Source organism: Telopea speciosissima, chromosome 9 (genome assembly GCF_018873765.1).
Source record: "Telopea speciosissima isolate NSW1024214 ecotype Mountain lineage chromosome 9, Tspe_v1, whole genome shotgun sequence".
Lineage (NCBI taxonomy): Eukaryota > Viridiplantae > Streptophyta > Magnoliopsida > Proteales > Proteaceae > Telopea > Telopea speciosissima.
In genome coordinates this window covers 52796220-52804464 of record NC_057924.1, presented here as the reverse complement: position 1 = coordinate 52804464, position 8245 = coordinate 52796220, and the positions used below count along the sequence as shown (strand labels likewise).

At 36.7% G+C, this 8245-nt stretch overlaps 1 pseudogene; it reads right to left on the bottom strand.

Annotated features, from left to right (window-relative positions):
* Nucleotides 1-3938: 3938 nt before the first annotated feature.
* On the bottom strand, nt 3939-4947 carry LOC122639073 (annotated as a pseudogene).
* Nucleotides 4948-8245: the final 3298 nt, after the last annotated feature.

The following is an 8245-nucleotide window of genomic DNA, read 5'->3' as shown; positions in this document are numbered from 1 at the left end:
CTTGGCCCCGATCTTGACCCTGATCTTGGCCCTGATCTTAACCCTGATCTTTGCCCTGATGATGACCCTGATCTAGACCCTAATTTTGAACCTGATTATGTATAATGATAATATGATATTATATTATATAAGAAATTATTAATGTAACAAATAACAACGAACAGGGGTTCATAAATTAGACTTTTAAGTACATTATATATATTATATAATCTATAATCAGGATTGGGAAGGATTAATGTGTAAATTCATTGAACAAATAAAAGGCTGAGAGAGTGAGTGACTGAGAGGTATTAGAGGTCCGAGGGGGACACAAGAAAAAATTTGACCTCTTAAGTACAAATGCAAAGCAACATCACAATGCAAAACAAAAACCAAATTAATTAATTCTTAGATGGAGAAAATTATTTCAACATGATGCAAAATATTTTGTGCAAAAAAAAAAAAAAAGGCTAAATAAAAGATAAGCAAATCTCTACATTCAAGGGAGTACTCTTTAATCTTTCCCATTTGAAGAATTGTTGAGTCAAAATTTGGCATATTTTGTATGTGATCTATCTTGAAATGTTTGTTTATTGCTAGAGATATTACATTGATGGAACTTTTTTAATGTGAAAACTCGATACTTATTAACTGTTGTCAAGTAGGTTTGATATTAATTAGCTTTGTTGTGAGTAATGGGATAAAATTTGCAATTGGAGCGAGTGTCATTGTTAGTATTTGCTATTACGTTGATCATTCATTTGATAGCAACAACATTTTTTGCTGAAAATTTTCATTATTTGATTGTTATAGTTATAGTTATAAAAGTATTAGCAGTTGGAGTTTGGTTTACTTTCATTAAATTTGTTTTTCTATATCAGTTAACAGGTAATGCATGTTGTTATTTGATAATGAAAAATTTATAACTTTATATCATAAAATGAGGGAGTGCTACCTGCTTGTGTGAAAGCATGCGTGGGTCATGGCTTATAGATATAGTCTGTTTGCAATCTATACAATGAAAGCATATAGTCTATCAGGGTCAGGGCCAGGGTCAGGGTCAGGGTTAGGGCCAGGGCTAGGGTCAGGGCTAGGGTCAAGGTCAAGGCCAATTAGGGCGGGCTTGGGCTGGGCCGAGCTAAGGGGACTCAGGATCGGGCTAAGGTTTTAAAAAACCCGACCCAACCTGACCCTGTTGCAGCCCTAATCTGCAATGAGGTGAGGGAATAGGAAGTAGAAGGGAAGGGACGGATGGGAAAAGTGATTTTGTGGGTTCCAGGTGCCCCACGGCCCACGGGGTGGGAAGTCCAGGTTAAATGACCGGCGGCTGGAGCTTGACGAGCAAATTGTAATTAAATGATCTTCTTCTATACTCTCCTCCACCTCTATGGCATGCCCTGTGTGTTGCAATCCTTTTTCAGAGTTGTGATTTCTTAGGGCCTACAAACGTACTTTTCATTCCTCAGAGCGAAATACATAAAAGAAGTTAAAGAAAGGAACAAGAGCTGTGATCCAATAGATTTAAAATGAAAAGGAAAGTAAGTTTGGATTGACGAAAGACCATTAAATTCATTCATTCGTAATTCAAAAGCTACGAACCATGATGCTGTGCATCATGTCCTTGAATTCAATGCGGCCAACGGAGAAGATCATACGCTCAACTCGACCGATGTATCGGCCTTCGGGCATCCCTAGTTTCCTGAGGATTATCTGCAATTCCTATGCCAAGATGAAGCCGTCGCTGTTCTCGTCGAACACCTTGAATGCCTCCATTAGATCTGCATCCTCCTGCAATGACGATTCTGTTTCTGCTGCTTCCCTATCGTCCTCGCCACCACGTCGACGATCCTTCTGTGATGAGAATGGGATGAGGATATTGACAAATCCGACAGCATTTATACTTGCACAAGGTTGTCATGTATGTTCTTCCTTTTAGATTGAACCGGAGATTTTCATCTTAGCTCAATCTAACCTGCAATTCATCTTCCATTTTTTTCAAACCCTAAATAATTTGGAAAAGATGAGTTGCAGGTTTTTTTTTTAAGGGTAATTTACACATACCACCGCTGAGGTTTAATAAAAATATTATTTTACCCCCCAGTTTTGGATAATTTTGTGTATCCCTTGAGATTTACAAACATTAACAAATACACCTATTCCGTCAATTCATGCCTAACGGTGTTAAAATTAAGAAGAACAATGACCAAATTACCCTTATCTTTCCCAAATCTGAAACCCTCTTCACCCCTTCACTACCTCACTGACATGGGATGGGAGACCCGGTATTTGAAAAAGAGAAAGCAAAACCCAACCTGGCAACCTTGAGGTCCAAAACCCAGACCTCAAAAACCCTAAATAGAGCTCAGAATACCTCAAAAACTGCACTCATAAAAAATTTTACAACCAAGAGAAGTTTTCTTTCCGAATCTTTCTTCTCTCATAGGTAAAAATTGAACAAGAAAAAAATTATGCCAAATTCAAAATCATTCTCAAAACGTATTTATACCTTATCTTGTTGCTGTTTCAGTTGTTGTGATTGGTCTTCTCCTGGTTTGCTAGATTTGTTGTTTTGAGAAGTCGTGGAAGGACGATCAAGATTAGAATTGTTGTCTTCATGAGAAGTAGCTGTAGTAACAAGATCAGAAACAGTAGCAGAGGCGGAATCACAGGAGACTACTGTATTATCTTCGTTGGTTGTGAGAGGGATGGTTTTTCCTAAGGGGTTAATCGGAGGATCTCTAACTAACATTTCTGTTCTTTAGCTAAGAAGGAAAAATGGAAAAGTGAGGGAGTTGGAGATTTAAAGGAAAACCCTATGATTCAAATAAAAAATCCTAATTTCAAACTACCCGTCGTCCCAACTTCGTCCCAAAACAACATAAATTTCAAAATCCTACTAAGCAAATACGATGATCCACAGAAACATAGAATCTGCAACTAGTAAGAATACTGATTTCACCAAATGAACAGGGAACTACAAGGATCAAATAACATTCTTCCAAGTCGAACTAATTTACCTAATTCCTGTATAGCATCAAAGAATAGGAAAAATAAAATTAAAATCCACCTCAAAATCCAATTCGGACCTCTTCTCATTTGCGTCAATGTTTTCAGAAACAGAAACTGGCGCCTCAACCTCCCGGCTGGTTTTCCACCGGTTCGTCAAATCCAAATCCCCATCAGTCTTCACTTCGTCATTATTTTCGTGTTCTGATTCAGATCCCTTCAACTGAAGTGTTTCAAGCTCTTTACCAGGCTGAAAGTGCAAACTCGATCTAGCCTCCACCATCGTTTTCCTTGTTTTTAGAAGAAGGAGAAGAGGTAGTGAAGGGGTGAAGAGGGTTTTAGATTTGAGGAAGATGAGGGCAATTTGATCAATTTTTTTCTTAAATTTAATAATGTTAATCATGAACTGACGGAATGGATGTATTTGTTAACGTTTGTAAACCTCAGGGGTACACAGAATTATCCAAAATTAAAGGATAAAATTATACTTTTGTTCAACCTCAGGGGTGGTTCATTATAATTGCACTTAATATCTCACAAACATTTCAAAAAGGAAATAAATATCAAAACCCTAAAATGGAATCATAGTCTCATCTGCAATTATCAGATTCCTATCTTGGTTGATCGTCAATACTTTCTTAAATCCAGGAAAGGAAGAAGAGCTGAGTTGTAAGAAGATCAAATTTTTAGAAAATAGCAACACCTCAAAGAGTAGTTTCTGAGATCTATAGCTCAATCAACACTTAATAACCACATATGAAAAATGTATTATTTTTCCAATCCTATTATGGTCCATTCCAATCCTACATATTGCTATTTGACTATGATAGATGCAATCAGATATCAATTAAAAAAACACATAAAAACAAAACTAATGGAGCATTATATAATGTTTTTTATTTTTTTTTTTCACTCAAGAAAATGATGATTCTTTAAAAAGTTAAGGAGGTAAATTACAAATAGTGGTACTGATCACTTTCATCATTTCCATAGTCTTCACACAAGGACTGCAGTACAGTGGCCTTTGGCTCATCCTCTTCTTGCTGCTTGTTCTTCTGATCTTCCTCTTGATTGCTTTCATCAGTAGAAGTAGAAGGTGGTAAACGTTTCTTTTTCTTCTTCACAACAAAAATTCTAACTAAATGAGTTTCTTTAGTATTGAAGCTGTCAAATGTACTACTACCTTTTCTCACCCAATTTGTAGGTTTCCCTGCTTCTACAGAAATTTTTATCCTCTTGGAACCAACATTTGATGATGATGAAAGCTGATTTAAATCATCATCATCGTTCTCATCGTTGTCGTCGTAGATCCTTGTAACAGAGTTCTTTTTTGATCCCTGCAGAGTAAAAATTGACTTTATGAGTTCTTCTTCTGCCAGCAATAATTTCTTCTCCTTTTCCTGATCAGTTTTGCATTGCAAGGCCTCGAGGAGCACCACCGCATCTTCTCTCACCTTTTCATGTCTAGACTTCAATGACTTCAATTCATCCAATGTTGCAAGATTGTCCATCTCTCTTTTTGAATCCATCCTTCTCTTCTCCAAGGATTTCATTGCATCTTCTTTCTCTTCTTCCTCATCATCCTGATCTGCACGCCAAGGTTCAAAATTGCGAATTGCACCTGCTTCTAAAACATAATCTGAATTTTGTGGATCAGTCTTCATCATGAGTTCAGCAGAGCAGTTGGTGCATTTGAAGTAGAACCGGAATTTCTGAATTCCCAAATATTTCTCTTTCTCCTTCTCCCCACTAACATCTTCTTTCTTTGAATTGAACTTCGTACCCTTGTACATATTATTCTCACAAGTTCCACAATGAATTGTCATGGGAAGCATCATTCTTACTTTAATTTGATTTTGGTCCTGCTGCTGCTGCTTCCTCATCCTCTGGCTATGGATGGGGAAGTTTTGATGGATCAAAATCAGGAGGGAAATATTTATTCAAAACTTTCTTCTCTCCCATCTTAATTTGCAGCTTCTCGATCAAAATCAAAGAAATCTAGCAACAACGTTAGAGACTTCACAGCCAGGAGAATATCTGGGATGATGGAGGAAAAAACAAAGGAATCAACGACCAAAACGCAGAAACTAGCTAGAAAGAGTTTTGGGCTTTAGAAGAGAAAGAGAAAGAGAAAGAAACCTTAATTTATAGTTTACTCCCCCGATTTGGTGTCCTAATTGTCATAGGATTTAGGATTCCTAGTCCTAATCGGACTTGTGGATGATTCAGTTCGGTTTCTCTTCGGTCCAACAGAGTGCTAGTCTGAAGTCTGCACCGAAATAGATTTGGTTTTAAACTTTCAAATTGAACCAGCTTGGTTTGATTCAGTTTTGGCCTGCATTTGATTCTATTTGGTCCTATTCAGTTCTATTCGGTTCCTATATTTGATAATGGAATTTGGACCGAATTTATTTAGTTCCATTCGATTCAGTTTTGGTTTCAATTTTCGGCTCCATTTCCAATTTGACACATAAAATATACCCTGGGATGGGCCTGGCCATCGCCATCCACTATAAATAGGAAGAGAGGGGGGGGGTCATTTTTACCTCCAATTATGCAGCGAAGCTCCTGTGGAATTCACCCCTTGGCCGTTGTTTTTTTTAGCGTTTTTTCCAACTTTCACACTTGAAATTATCAGTTGTAACTCTCTGATTCGTGATTTTTGTAAGCATGGAATGGAAAGAGAAGTTTTGGTCTAGCACTTGCGTTCAAGTTGTATGATGAAATGTTGAAGTCGATCTTCACTTTCAGCTAATGTTTGTTACTTACGTAGCTAGAGTTGATGGTCTTTGTAAGCGAGGCTTGTTTGAACTTTGAAAGAGCTGACTATTGGTTGATTTGATAAAGGTTCTCTGAGCCTAAGGCATATACGATGTCTCCTCACATTCATTATTATATAAATTGTTTAAAAAAGAGAGAAACAATGATTTAAAAAAACAAAAAAAAGGTAAAAGTGTGCATTGTACTTTACTTGTTCAGAGAATCCTCTTCTTGTTTATTGTACCAAATTTTGCTGAAAGAATCTCGCTCCCTCTTTCGTTCTCTCTCCCTCTCTCTTTCTCTTCCAAAACTATTCACATTAAAAGAGGATCAAAACTCGTCCACCCCCACCCAAAACACCCCTCAAAAGATCAAAATTTGGAAAATCTGTCAAAAGATTCTATACATATCTTTCCCAAACGTTGCCTCAAAAGTGTCAAAATAATTTAATAAGCTTTCCGTTAGTTTTGTACAACTTTTCAATAGGAATTGTGGGCACTAGTCAATCATTTCAGTTCTAGGAAAGCAAAATGGTAAGAATATCAAAATCAATCAAAAGTTTTTGAGTAATGTTTAGTGATTCAGTCAAGGGCTCAATAGTATACTAAGATTCACAGGTTAGGGTGATACTGCATTGATGAGTCATGGTATCAATTTGAATCATATGATTCATATCAACATTCTAAATCTAAGTATCAATAAATAAGAACAAAATTAAAATTACAAAACAACAATAGGAATTATTCAACATTCCATCAACCACGTAAAGCCTCTCCAATATAGACAATATTCTTCGATTGAGCTCAATAAAGATTAGAAAATATATACATATATAACAGGGGAGAGAGGGAAAAAGGTCGGAAAAAAATTCTTCATTATCCAACAATCCACAAACTGAACATTGTAAAAAATGAATAAGAATCAATGGAAAGAGAAATTCAATGAAAAACAAATGAAATATGATAAATAGAGGGACGAATGAAGGTTATTATTATAATTTGAAGTACTGGAGCATAGCTAGCAAATGGGTTTCTAAGCTTGAAAATTACAAAACAAAGATGAAGGATTAATTATTGGGAGAGGCAGAACTGAGAAATAAATGAGAAAGGCAGGTGTGCAACAAGGATTGTAGAAATGTCTGTTTGGGTCTTATTAACCTAGTTATTATAAAAAAGCCAAAAAAATAAAAGAAGAAGAAAAAAAAGATCAGCTTCGCTAGGAAAGAGAGAAATTAATGGAAGAAGGCAATCACCCACTTGAGTGACTGAGCCAGGGGATGTAGTAATTGCGAGTTCTACATGAAAGTCCGTCACATAAGGTTTAATTTTGGAGTAAGGAAAGCCGTTGTGGAAAAAAGTGATGTAAAACGGTATTTTTAGGAAGTTTAAATCTATTTCCTTCTTAGATGCGATAAACAATAACTAATTTGAGGATTAAGTAAATCTTTTCTAAATCTATATATGTCGATATAAAACAAATTTTAAACATACTTAGTTTGTATGGTTAAAATTTTATATGTTTAAAATTTTAAATGTACTTTTCTTATCTTGTGGATCTGGACAACTTCCCCAACAAATTATGATAAAATGGTAGGATCCATGCCATCTTCCAATGCCGGTAGGATCTTATACAATAATTCTTCACCTTCTCTATCTGACCAATGCAAGCCATCCTCTGATGACCACTCTATCAGTGCACCAAATTTGAGAATTGAACTGTCCACTCAACACCTGAGAAGATAAAAATACGTCACTACCTATGTTTTTAGGGTTGGATTCTCAATTGGACAGTGCACCGCATCTGAGAGGATAAAAATCTGATTAATCTAGTGTTGTGGGCAGAGCTGAACCTGGTCTGTATGTTTTGACCACGTGTTAGTTTATAACCATTGTATGTGGAGAGCTGATCTTAGATAGACATCAATGGTTTGAAATCCGCAGGAAAAGGTGAAACACATATAGAGAACTGTAAATCTGGTTTTTCAGTTTCAACTTTTCTTTGACTCTTCCTTTATTCTCTCTAAGCCATTACTTATAAGACCAAATTTATTTTCATTCAATCCTTTGACCCAGAATCTCGGATGGTATTGGGCAACAAATAAGGTGTTGTTATCAACGTGGTATAATAAGGGTGGGAGTAATTACTAGAATACATCCTGGATTAACGTACGAAAATCATCTCGTACTTCTCTACCTAATAAGATGGAATCCAATTCAATCTCGTCAGCTTAGGACGAGTGGAATGTTCTTGTACATGAATCTGAGCCGAACTCGTAATTACTAGATCTGGCTCCTGTCCTACAGTGGCGGAAGCTGGAGCGTCCAATCCATGGAAACCACCCAAAAACAGGGTGTGGGGTGGTCATTTCACAGGTGGGTCCTGGGACCCACCTGTGAAATGACCATCCCACCCCCTGTTTTTGCTGTCGTTTTAACTCGGCTGGATGCTCCAACTCCCGCCACTGCAGGACAAATCGGTAATTACTACTCTTAGATTCTGG